Source organism: Ursus americanus, chromosome X (genome assembly GCF_024610735.1).
Source record: "Ursus americanus isolate L20-20 chromosome X, mUrsAme1.1.p, whole genome shotgun sequence".
Lineage (NCBI taxonomy): Eukaryota > Metazoa > Chordata > Mammalia > Carnivora > Ursidae > Ursus > Ursus americanus.
The window spans coordinates 59974465-59988784 of NC_142164.1; the positions used below are offsets into that span (position 1 = coordinate 59974465).

Below are 14320 nucleotides of genomic sequence, written 5' to 3' on the forward strand. Positions count from 1 at the left end.
GAAAATAAGGGACACATGCACCCGAATGACATAGCAGCAATGTCCACAATAGCCAAACTGTGGAAGGAGCTGAGATGTCCTTCAACAGACAAACGGATAAAGACATGGTTCATATATACAATGGAATATTACTCAGCCATCAAAAAGGATGAATATCTACTATTTGCAACATGGATGGAACTGAAGGGGATTATGCTAAGTGAAATAAGTCAAACAGAGAAAGACAATTATCATATGGTTTCACTTATATATGGAACATAAGGAATGGCATGGAGGACATCAGGAGAATGAAGGGAAAAATGAAGTGGAAAGCAATTAGAGGGGGAGTCGAACCATGAGAGACTGTGGACTCTGGGAAACAACTGAGGGTTTCAGACAGGTGGGTGTGGGGGTTGGGTTAGCATGGTCATGGGTATTAAGGAGGGCATGTATTGCAATGAGCACTGGATGTTATACGCTAACAATGAAGCAAGGAACACTACACCAAAAACTAACGAAGTACTGTATGGTGACTAAAATAGCACAATAAAAAATAAAAATTAATTAATTAAAGGAAAAGAAAACTTTTATACTGGCAGAAGTGGACAATACACAAAACAAGAGAGAAATGAGTAAAATCAATTGCTTAATTGAACAAGCCAAATGTTAAGCTCTATAGAATGCTGCCATATATTTAGGTTAAAAACCCACCATAGTTCTTGATGTGGTTGGGGCATTATATATGACTTTTCTAAAAGCAGTGATTTCACTAGTTCATAAAACTCATACTTGTCTTTCCCGTTTTTTCAACTTTAAGCCTTATAACAATTCTGTTCATCATAAGCATTTTAAGGTGAAAGCTTGACCAAGCATAATGGTCCCATGCACTGAAGGAAATCTGACAGGCAAAAGGCAGGTGTTACCTAACTTTCCCAGTATAATTTCAATCTAATTGCACATGGCATTTTGCAAATTTTACAGAGGAATTCTGAACAAAGTAATGTGAAGTACCTATTTGGTATTTGCATGGTGAGTAATACCTCTGAGAGAGAGGTGCCCTCAATCACACTATTCTCACAAGTAGAGAAACTGAAAAATGAAGATGCTTACTTTCTTGTTCAGGTTTATGCCTCTAGCTATTCCCCAAAAAGCATAAATTGAAGCTCAAGCTTCTGATTAGTGCTTGCTGAAAATATGATTTAGAACAGAGTTCAGGGATGCATGTCCCAAGACCTTTCCTCTACTTCCTCTTGGTTAAGAGAGGAGGGCAGGGTGCAGAGAGCAGGGGGACATGGAGAATAACCAACATTATCAGGAGACAGACTATCCTAAACCATTCTGTGGGTTGCCTCTTTGTTTTGTTGACTGTTTCCTTTGCTGTGCAGAAGCTTTTTATCTTGATGAAGCCCCAAAAGTTCATTCTTGCTTTTGTTTCCCTTACCTCTTGGTTAAAAATGGAGGGCAGGGTGCAGAGAGCAGGGGGACATGGAGAATAACCAACATTATCAGGGTCTAGACAGACTATCCTAAACCTTGTACCTGTTTGTTTGTTTGTTTGTTTGTTTCCCAGAGTTCTGTAGCTGATAAGGTCAGATGGTTACAACACTGAGGTCCTAAACTTAAGTATGTGAGATAAATTTCATTAACTTTCTCTTTAATACAGCCATATATTGTATTCTGAACCTGTGACAAGATCCTGTAACTCCAAATCTTTGGTCCAAAGGAAAAAAAAGATGATTCATAAATACGAATAGAAATTTACTTTCTCTTCTTTTTTTATTTTTTATTTAAATTTTAGTTATTTAACATATATGGTAAAATTGGTTTCAAGTGTACAATTTAGTGATTCATCACTTATGTATAACATCCAGTGCTCACCGCAAGTACCCTCCTTAATACACATCACCCATTTAGCTCATTCCTTGCTCACCTCCATCCATCAATGCTCAGTTTCTTCTCTATAGTAAAAAGTCTCTTAAGGTTTGCTTCCCTCTTTCTTTTCTTTTCCTTCCCCTATTTTCTTTTGTTTTGTTTCACTTATGAGTGAAAGCATATGGCATTTTTCTTTCTCTGGTATTTAACTTATTTCACTTAGTATAATACACTCTAGCTCCATGCATGTCATTGCAAATGGCAAGATTTCATTCTCTTGGATGGCTGAGTAATATTCCATTGTGTGTGTGTGCATCCGTGTGTGTGTGTGTGTGTGTGTGTGTGTGTGTGTGTGTATCACTTATTTATCCATTCATAAATGAACATTTGGGCTCTTTCATTAATTTGGATATTGTTGATAGTGCTGTTATAAACATTGGGGTGCATGTGCCCCTTCAAATCTGTATCTTTGTATCCTTTTAATAAATATCTAGTAGTGCAATTGCTGGGTCATAAGGTAGCTCTATTTTTAACTTTTTGAGGAACCTCCATAATGTTTTCCAGAGTGACTGCACCAGTTTGCATTCCCACCAACAGTGCAAGAGGGTTCCCCTTTCTCCACATGATCACCAGCACCTGTTCTTTCCTGTGTTGTTAGTTTAAGCCATTTCGATAGGTGTGGGGTGATACCTCATTGTGGTTTTGATTTGTATTTCCCTGATGCTGAGTGATGTTGATCATCTTTTCATGTGTCTGTTAACCATCTGGAAGTCTTCTTTGGAAAAATGGCTATTCATGTCTTCTGCCCATTTCTTAACTTGATTATTTGTTTTTTGGGTGTTGAGTTTGGTAAGTTCTTTATAGATTTTGAATACTAACCCTTTATCAGATATGTCATTTACAAATGTCTTCTTGCATTCTGTAGGTTACCTTTTAGTAGTTTTGATTGTTTCCTTTGCTGTGCAAAAGCTTTTTATCCTGATAAAGTCCCAGTGGTTCATTTTTGCTTTTGTTTCCCTTGCCTCTGGAGAGGTATCTAGTAATAAGTTGCTATGGCTGAGATGAAAGAGGTTGCTGTCTCTGTTCTCCTCTAGGATTTTGATGGTTTCCTGTCTCACATTTAAGCCTTTCATCCATTTTGAAATTATTTTTGGGTATGGTATAAAAAAGCGTCTCACTTTCATTCTTCTGTGTGTTGCTGCCCAGTTTTCCCAACACCATTTGTTGAAGAGACTGTCTTTTTTCCATTGGATATTCATTCCTGCTTTGTTGAATATTAGTTGACCATCAATTCATGGGTCCAGTTTTGGGTTTTCCATTCTGCTCCATTGATCTATGTGTCTGTTTTTGTGCCAGTACCAAACTCTCTTGGTAACTACAGTTTTGTAATATAGTCTGAAGTCCAGACTTTTAATGTCTGCACCTTTGCTTTTCTTTTTCAAGATTGCTTTGGCTATTTGGGGTTTTCTGTGTTTCCACAGAAATTTTTGGATTGTTTATTCTAGTTCTGTGAAAAATGCTGGTGGTATTTTGATAGGGATTGCATTAAATGTGTAGATTGCATGGGAGTTAAAGAATATTCTACTAAAGAATGAAGGATAAACCAGGAAATTAAAGAAGAAATTTAAAAAAATACATGGACTCAAATGAAAATGAAAACATGACAGTCCAGAACTTTTGGAATGCAGCAAAGGTGGTCATAAGAGGAAAGTATATAACAATACAGACGTACCTCAGGAAGCAAGAAAAGTCTCAAAGACACAACCTAAACTTATACCTAACGGAGCTAGAAAAGGAACAGTAAATAAAGCCTAAAGCCAGCAGACTAAGGGAAATAATAAAGATTAGTGCAAAAATTAATGATATAGAAACAAACAAACAAAAAACCCAGTAGAACCGATCAACGAAACTGAGACCTGATTCTTTTAAAGAATTAATAAAATTGATAAAACCCTAGCCAGACTTATCAAAAAGAAAAGAGAAAGGATGCAAGTAAATAAAACCATGAATGAAAGAAGAGAGATCACAACCAACACCGCAGAAATACAAACAATCATAAGACAATATTATGAAAAATTATATGCCAACAAACTGGCAATCTGGAAGAAATGGATAAAATCCTAGAAATGTACAAACTACCAAAACTTTAACAGGAAGAAACAGAAAACTTGAACAGACACATAACAGGCAAAGAAATTTAATCAGTAATCAAAAATCTCCCAACAAACAAAAGTCCAGGGCCAGGTGGCTTCCCAGAGGAATTCTACCAGACATTTATTTATTTTTTTAATTATAATAATATTTTTATTATATTATGTTAATCACCATACAGTACATCCCTGGTTTTTGATGTAAAGTTCGATGATTCATTAGTTACATATAACACCCAGTGCACCATGCAATACGTGCCCTCCTTACTACCCATCACCAGCCATATAAAGAAGAGGTAATACCTATTCTTCTCAAACTGTTCCAAAAAATGGAAATGGAAGGAAAACTTCCAAATTCCTCTACAAGGCCAGCATTACCTTGATTCTAAAACCAAAGACCCAACTAAAAAGGAGAACCCTGGGCCAATATCCCTGATGAACATGGATGCAAAAGTTCTCAACAAGATACTAGCTAATCAAATCCAACAGTACATTAAAATAATTATTCACCACAATCAAGTGGGATTTATTCCTGGACTCCAGGGGTGGTTCAATATCTGCAAATCAAGTGATGTGATATACCACCTTAATAAAAGAAAGGATAAGAACCATATGATCCTCTCAATAGATACAGAAGAAGCATTTGACAAAATACAGCATCCATTCTTCATAAAAACCCTCAACAAAGTAGGGATAGAAGGAACATACCTCAACATCATAGAGCCCATATATGAAAAAACCATGGCTAATATCATCCTCAATGGGGGAAAACCGAGAGCTTTTCCTCTACTGTCAAGAACAAAACAGGGATGTCCACTCTCACCATTGTTATTTAAAATAGTACTGGAAATCCTAGCCTCCACAACCAGACAATAAAAAGAAATATAAGGCATCCAAATTAACAAGGAAGAAGTCAACCTTTCACTATTCACAGATGGCATGATACTCTGTAGGAAACCTAAAAGACTTCATAAAAAAATTACTGGAACTGATACACGAATTCAGTAAAGACACAAGATATAAAATCAATGTGCAGGGGCTCTTGGGTGGCTCAGTTGGTTAAGCGTCTGCCTTTGGCTCAGGTCATGATCTCAGAGTCTTGGGATCGAGCCCCAGGTAGGGCTCCCTGCTCAATGGGGAGTCTCCTTCTCTGGCTCCCTTTCCCTCTGCCCCTCCCCACACACTCAAACTCTCTCTCTCAAATAAATAAACAAAAATCTTTAAAAGATAAAGTAAAATAAAATCAGCATACAGAAATCTGTTGCATTTCTACACACCAATAATGAAGCAGCAGAAAGAGAAATCAAAGAATTGATCCCATTTACAATTGCACCAAAAAACAAAAGATACCTAGGAATAAACCTAACCAGTGAGGTAAAAGATCAGCACTCTGAAAACTATAGAACACTTCCAAAAGAAATTGAAAAGGACACACACACACATAAATAAAATGGAACAGAACATTCCATGTTCATGGATTGGAAAGACAAATTTTGTTAACATGTATGTAGTACCCAAAGCAATCTACCCTCTCTTCTGATGGTTGGTGTGTAGCTTCAACATTGTGTGTGAAGGATCTAATGTTTTTCTTTCTAGTTTAGGTGCCCTTTAACTAATATAGAGTGAAGTTAGAAGACAACAAATAAGCATACACATGAATAAATCTATTCTTCTGGACATGTTTTAGAGATTCTCTATGTATAATTTTCTTCTGAGCCTTTTCCTTGTGTAGATTTTGACTTGCATCTAAAACCACACATTCTGTCCTACTATCTGATATAGCCTTATATCTGGAATTCAGTACCTTTGCTCTAAACTCAGCATAACATAGATTAGCATAACATAAGAAAACAAATATTTTGTGAAATCTCTAATATGATTTCCTTTTTGTGTCACAGCAACTTAAATGTGAATGGGGATGATGACTTTCTGTTTAATGCAAACTGTGTTGTGAAGTCATACACCTTTTTCTAAATTCCTTTTGTATAGTCAGATTTAATATGTGCTACTTTATCTTCCCCAAGCAAAGAAGCTCTATAAGGGTACAGGATATTTTATATGACTCCTATTATTACTCATACTACACTTGAAAAATAGTAATCACCATAAACTTTGGTCAAAGAGAAAGTATTTCATCTATGTTTTCTATGATCCCCATTTTTCAATCTATTTTATTCCTTATTTTATATGTTTTACTCTCCCCCATTTCTCAGTTCACCTAACCTAAGTCTAATAAAAGAACAACCTATTTTGAAATTGGTACATCTTCTATTATTAATTTTTTTGATTCTCAAAATAGTGAAATAAAGCTGTATCATATATACACAGTATAGCTTAATGGAAAGAGCTTTAGCAACAAATAGAACTGTTTGAAATGCAACCAAGACAGTTATACAACCTTGGGCAAGTTGTTTAATTTTTGGTTTCCTCATCTATAAAACAAGGGAAATAATAGAGTTATTGTAAAAATATAAGATATCTTGCCCAGTGCTCAGTACATCATAAGTGCACAATAAATAAAAACCATTATTATTTTTGGTGAGAGAGAACCTAAAATCAGAGTTAGAGCCAGTAGTAGATAGGCACCAAAAGCTGATAGACTCTAGGTAGCTGCTCAGATGCTTATTAGCTTTTTCTGGAATCATTACTAGGAAGATAATCATTTTAGAATAGAGTATAAGTTCTTTTGGGAGAAAATAAAAAGGTTGGGTATAGCATGGATTTCACGTAGACCCTTACTCCATGGTAGGAAGCACTAAATGTACTTATAAACCCCAAAATCATATTGGAGAATTCTGATTATTTTTCCTTTGCTATAAAAACCTTATTGGCTTCCCAGAGCAGTGAGAATAGACCAAGGCCAAACACTCAGAATTCTCCATGAAGAAAATGAAGTCAGCATGCTTAGGAACAAAACCAAGGAAATAAAAACCAATTTACATTCCAAAGTGGATTTTTCAAACCTAAAAATGACTCCATACCACAAAAGGGTTATGTAAAATTAAAACTTTATTTTGAAAACAAATTTTTAGGTATGAAAATAAATAAATTCTATCTTTTTAATAAATGTGCTGAAAATTTACAGAAAAAGATAATGAACTGATAACCACTTCTTAGTATTTCATATTTCAATATGACAAGGGGATTAACACATGAAAACATTGATTTTAGACTTAAATTTTCCAATGCAACATGATACAAGCTTTGAAGGGCAGTATATTATGGTGGTTCACCAGCAATTTAACTGTATATGTATCCAAAATTTTTTCAAAAAATTCCCAAATGTGTTGCTAAATGAAAAGTCTGGGGGGAAAATGTATCTTTATTTAGTGTAATAAAGCATCCCACATATTGGAGATTCCACAGCATTTGGGGAAAGCCAGCATGATTAACCATCATACCCATATTCTCCAGATATTGGTTTAGCCTAGGTTTTCACTCCAGCTATGCTTGGCCCAAGTCCCAGTTAGAAAGTAGCTTATAATCCAGGGTAATAAAACTTAGTATCTCTACCTGATTGAACCAGGTCACAGAGATTTTCAAATTTATTGATTCCAAGAGGTTACACAGTTTTTATATTTTTATTTTATTTTATTTATTTATTTTTATTTTTAAATAATTTTTTGTTTTTATTTATTTATTTTTGATGTAAAGTTTGATGATCCATTAGTTGCGTATAACACCCAGTGCACCATGCAATACGTGCCTTCCTTACTACCCATCACCAGCCTATCCCATTCCCCCACCCCCCTTCCCTCTGAAGCCCTCAGTTTGTGTAACTTTAAAGAGTGATTCTCCCCCTCCCCCAGGAAAGGCTCAGGCATGCAGATGGCATTTATAGATGTGAAATTCTCACAACTTTAACTTAGAACCAGGATGGTTATTAATAAGTAATTCTATGTCAAATACGACACAGGTCTCACTCTGTGAATTCTGATAAACATCACTGTTCTCTCTGCAAATTGCAAAATATCTTCATAGTGCTTCGCTTAATCAAATTTCATGGTCCAAAATTGAGGAAAGCTTACTCTATCCTCCGTGACCAAGAGGACCTTTCAGCAAATGGCCAGAACAAAGATGGGTACCCAAAATCCAATGGATGATCACCCACTCTGGGTGACTCAGGCCCCCAATCAACTTTCTTTAATTCATCTGAATCCGTTATCTAGACTAGCCACTTCACTCTCTGTCATATTCATACTCTGCCTCAGCTAGGTAAATAATCATTGAGTTAGTTTTATTATATCTATTGGTGTGAAAGTAATCACAAATAATTTTTTCTTTTTTAGTCCTGATAAGCTTTTGGATGTGATAAACTTTCAGAGGAAAAAGCATTACTGTACCAGATGGCTTGATGTGGATGTGCCTGCTTTTGAAAACGAAAACAGATATTTCTATTTTCAGTAGTTCTTCCATAGAGGGACTAATGCTAGGTCAAGTGACCAAACTTTCTTTTATCATATTGAGCTTTATGAAATATTAAAAATCAGTAACACATAAATTTAACCCCAACATTCTTAGAAAAAAAGAGAAATCTGTTAATACCTTAGAATGCAGTGGAAAAAAAGATTAAACAACAATAATAGCCTTGGCTATTCAGTGTCTTTTGTGTTCCATACAAACTTTAGGATGTTTGTTCTAGCTCTGTGAAAATTGCTCTTGGTATTTTGATAAGGACTGCATTAAATATGTAGATTGCTTTGGGTAGTATAGACATTTTAACATTTGTTCTTCCAATCCATGAGTATAGAATATCTTTCCATTTCTTTGTATCATCTTCAATTTCTTTCATCAGTATTTTATAGTTTTCAAAGTACAGGTCTCTCACCTCTTTTATCAGATATTTCTTATAAGTTAATTACTTATTTTTATATAATAAAATAATTCTTACACTTTATTTATAGGATAACATTAATGGTAATGATTTATTGCTTAGAGTATATAATCATTTTTAGGTGACATAAGGTGCTCTGTGAGTTGGTTATTTAAAACTAAATATTTTGAGTAGATCCTCTATTTTGAATATGTCAGACTAAATTGTGTGCCAGAAAATAAATGACATGTAAAGGGCAGACTGATTTATTATCCATCAGCTGTGTTTTTTTAAACACCCACTTAATTCTAAACCTACAGAAGAAAATGTTTTCTTGACATTTCTGATTGATGTCACATCAATATGTATAAATAAAGCCACCATGATTATGAAGGTGAATAAAGTAAGACAATGATGACAAACAACAGAAACATTTTCTGTTATAAATTAAGCTTCACAATTCTAGACTTCAAGTTATATTACAAAGCAGTAGTGATCAAAACTGTATGGTACTGGCACAAAAATAGACATGTAGATCAACAGAAGAGAATTAAAAACCCAGAAATGACCCCACAACTGTATGGCCAATTAATTAATCTCCAACAAAGAAGGAAAGAATACCCAATTGGAAAAAGTCCCTTCAACAAATGTGGAAAAACTGGACAGCAACATGCAAAAGAATGAAACTGGACCATTTTTTTTACATCATACACAAAAAATAAATTCAGAAAAGATTAAAGACTTGAATATGAGACATGAAGCCACAGAAATCCTAGAGAAGGACACAGGCAGTAACCTCTTTGATATTAGTCGTAGCACATTTTTCCTAGATATGTCTCCTGAGGCAAGGGAAACAAAAGCAAATAATAAACTATTGGGACTTCATCAAAATAAAATCTTCTGAACAGAGAAGGAAACAATTGTTAAAACTAAAAGGCAACCTATGGAATGGGAGAAGATATTTTTAAAAGGCATATCTGATAAAGGGTTAGTATCCAAAAATCAATAAAGAATTTATAAAACTAAACACCCCAAAATTAAATAATCCAATTAAAAATGGGCAGAAAACATGAATAGACATTCTTCCAAAGAAGACATACAGATGGCTAACAGTCACATGCAAAGATGCTCAACATCACTAATCATCAGGGAAATGAAAATCAAAACTACAAGATATCACCCAGCAATTGCACTACGAGGTATTTACCCAAAGGATACAAAATACTGATTTGAAAGGATACATGCACCTGATGTTTATATGTTTATAGTAGCATTATCTACCATAGCAAAATTATAGAAACAGCCCAAGTATCTGCCTACTGATGAATACACACACACACACACACACACACACACACACACACACACACACACGATGGAATATTACTTAGCCATAAAAAGAATGAAATAATTTCATTTGCAATGATGTGCATGGAACTAAGGAATATTATGCTAAGTGAAATTAGTCAGAGAAAGACAAATACCACGTGATTTCACTCATATGTGGAATTCAAGAAACAAAACAAAGGAGCATATAGGGAAAAAATAGAGAGGGAAGCAAACCAAGGAACAGACTCTTAACTATAGAGAACAAAGTGATGGTTACCAGAGGTGAGGTGAGTGGTGGGGATGGGTAAAATAGGACATGGGGATTAAGGAGTGCACTTGTGATGAGCATGGGGTGTTGTGTGGAAGTGTTGAATCACTAAATTGTACACCTGCAACTAATATTAAACTATATGTTAACTAACTGGAATTTAAATAAAAACTTTAAAAAGGAAATATGTGGTAATATGTGCTTAGCTTTATAGAAATACCTGAATGTGACCTGCCGAGTAAAGCTGAAAATAATTTTAGCTAAGTATTTATAATTATAACAAAATTAAATGCTTTCTTCTGTTGCTGAAAATGTAGAGGAAACCTTGCCATTCCCTTCCATAAATAGTGTGACATTGAGCAAAAGCTGATAGAAGAAATAAATATATTGTCAAGAAGTAAGAAAGGAATTGAAGGGCTTTTTGAATTAATGGCTGATATTTGAATATATTTTAGGGACCTAATGAGATAGTAATTAGGTTGTCCAAGATACAGTTGAGCCTGAATGGGAAGGCTAGGCTCATGCTCTTACTGGGAGCCATTCTTAACGTGATTTACCAAATGATCATGGCCAATGGTTTAAACCTTTGTTTCTTCACTAGCTAATTAGATTTAGTGAATTTCTTGGCCCATATACATCTTCAGAATCTATACAGACTTGGTTTTGGTTAAAAACCTGTACTTCTGATTATTTCTCAGGAACTCTGTCTGCATCTTGATTCATAGTGTATGTTAATGTAGTCATTGCTGCAAGTAAAAGTTATTCCTCTGAAGCACACTCTCCTCTCTGGATTATCTTTTAATGACTATACCTAGAGACCCCACTGTAATTTTCAAATCCCAGATATCATGTTGTTATATGATAAGCAGTAATAGTTAAGCCACTAATGACTGCATCCTCTTCTGGATTCACATACCGCTAATTATTGTATTAACTTCCTCACACTTTATTCTAAGTCTGTTTTGCCTTTATGCTTACCCTGTAATCTTGACTCTACTCAAACTTGGAATCTCCAAGAACTTAGGACTTCCTGAGTACTTTCTGTTGTCTTATAACTTGGCCAAAGTATTGCCCTGGGATGTGATATAGCAAATAAGCATCCAGTACATGGCCGGGTCTGTGTTAATGTTGTATTATAGCATATTGTGCATATTCATTTTCATTTTAGTTTTTCTTTTCCTGTGGGCATAGTAGAATAATTATCTCCTACTCTTGCAAGGAAGCAGTGATAAAGCCCAGCAAGGTAAAATTTGCTACATTATAGCGTCCTTGGGAGAAGCCTGAAGGGTGTGCCTCTTCATTTTTGAATGATTTCAAAATGACATCTTTTAACAATTCCCAATGAATAATATGTGTGTCTCTTAATCCTCAAGCCTTGTGAAGCAGTAAGAAAAAGTGAAATGAGCACTGGATGAGGTGTCAGAGATGTAGGTTGTAGTCTTTTGTCTGTCATAGACTCATAGAGGTACTTGGCCCAGTTATTTCAATTATCTGAGCCTCAGTTTTTTCCAATTGTAAAATGCAAACTGTCAAAGTATGCCATTTTTCAAAGCATAAAAGAATCTTAAATGTTTTCCATTGCTCCCATCAGTGACAAGATTTGAATCTGTTTCTGACAATTTTCTTTGACTCAGGATCTCCAGACTGATTCTCTAGACCTATGGCACAAGGAAAAGGCTTTTGGGAGGTCACTTTAATGGCCAAGGGAAAGAGCACTATCTCTGGTCCTTTCAGGATTAGCTAGGGTTCAGAAGAAAGAGTTAAATTCCCTTTCTGGTTCTGAGTATCTGATTAATGTCAAGACTGTCTATGAGAGGAATCCAGAAAGCATGCTTTTTTTTTTCCTATTCATTTCAGTTACCTAGTGCAAAGGGGAAAAATTGAGTTCATTCATTCCTAAGGGTCTCTAGATGAAAATCCAGTGAAGTTTTTGCAGGAGTCAATGTACCACTTTGTATTTATTCACCTTTGCAATATTCAGTACCATATCATACCGGCCCAAACAGAATAGATATATTAGATGATTACTGTCTGACAGAAATATTGCTGAAAATATATAGCAAGATAGAGCAGTACATGTGTTTACAAGTGCAAAGAATATTTTCTATAGTAAAAAAAGTCCCCCCCCCAGACACAAACTTCTTGAAGGATGGTTTTTATGTGATCCAACTATTTGCTAGTGTAGCTGGTGGAATCTTTCCTTCAGCTGAAAAACTTGAATCCTATTTATAAGATTAATGCCTTTGCTACAATACCTGATATTTACAGCAGCTGAAGGAAAGAAATACTCCTTGCTGAATCATCCAAAGCTCTCTAACAAATGTAGTTCTAGTTGAATAAAATTATACTTTTTTTTCTTCCCTGAAAAGATTAGAGCAGTATAAAATGAAGTCCATGAAAAAAAAATAATAAAAAAATAAAATGAAATCCATGCACACCATTGTTGACAGAAGAGAAAGGAGCAGGAAAATCATTTGAGATTTCATCGTGGGTCATGCTGGAAATCCATCATTTCTTTTTTTATAATCTCTGAATGCATCTCCTAACAGTTGCATGCTACTGACAACCCCGTCATTTGGTTTAAAGTTAGAAGGCACCTTCCTCAATATTTCTACTTGAGCACAAAAGCGAAACAACATGTAAACCAGGAAACAATTTTACTTACATTTTGTCAAAATAAGTTGGTTATGAATATCCAAAAATGTAAATTTAACCTAAAATCATTTAGCTCATTGTTGTTTTTTATGTACCGATTATTCTGATAGATACAGCTTATCTATGAGAAACAAAGCAACTATATATCTTGTCTCCATATTTCTTTTCTCTCATTATAATTGTGTTTTGTTGTCATTGTTGTTCTGGAGCACATTCTTTGAAAGCAGAATCTCTACACCTAACATTAACTACAGTTCAGATTTGCAGTAAAAATATGTAACTTATCCAAGCTGATAAGAACATTCATTCATGTTAATAAAGGTCCTGAGACATTACAGTTCTTATTTTTTAATCATAGCTCATTTAAAAAATAACAGAAACCTAACCATTTTAATCATTTAGCAGATAAAAATATCACCTCCAAAAAGTTACAACAAAGAGTAGATAAAAAACATCCTGCACATTCTGCAAATAACTCTACTTAATACAGAGTTGGTTAAATTACAAATGTTCATGGGGCTATTTTATTCAATATCAGTTGAGTGAAATACATTAGGAAAAATCTCTCCATATCAAACTTACATTTCTCCTCATTCTAAGTTACCTCCCCCTCCCACATCAAGCAGCCAACTGTATAATTATTTTTGTTTGTGCAAATACTAAGGAAATTATATACAAGGATGGTCCAGGTTCATGATATCCATACCACCCTTAGATCTGACAGGTTACCCAGAACTTGATGTGAAGAGACCAATTCTAGATATTAATAGTAAAAGGCTCAGATAAGATCTAATTATTCATTAAAAAAGGAGCCTACCGTTTCAGTTTCTTTCTGTTTTCTCCAGCGATCTCCAATGAATTCAAGTGACAGCCACTCCAACAAGGATGCTACTGATATATGCATCAATTCCAGCTCCCTGTTCTGAAAAAAAAAAATCCAATCCTTTTTCACTACAAAAAAAAAAAAGAAGATGAAAAGAAAAGAAATACAGACCAAAGGAAAGGAGATAAAGAAAGAAAGAGAAAGAAAGAAAGAAAGAAAAGAAAAGAAGGGGGAGAAAGGGAGATATGGAAGGAGGAAGGGGGGAAAGAATAAAAAGAAAAAAATTTAAAAAGCCAAAAGAAAAATGAAGATAGCAAAAGGAAAAAAAGAAAAGAAAATTCTCAGCATTACCTAACCACTACCATGTTGGAAAACATGGTAGTGAGATGTCAGAATGAAATATGCAAGCCTCTGTGCACACTGAACATTTC

At 34.8% G+C, this 14320-nt stretch overlaps 1 protein-coding gene across 1 annotated transcript in view; it reads right to left on the reverse strand.

Annotated features, from left to right (window-relative positions):
- Positions 1–14320, reverse strand: part of GPR174 (G protein-coupled receptor 174) — a 64396-nt gene extending 50076 nt beyond the window's left edge. The window contains exons 1-2 of the mRNA XM_045774283.2: positions 14241–14320; positions 13884–13988 (exon numbers count right to left, since the gene is read on the reverse strand). The gene's annotated coding sequence lies outside the window, so the exon portion shown is untranslated. The remainder of the gene's footprint in view (positions 1–13883; positions 13989–14240) is intronic.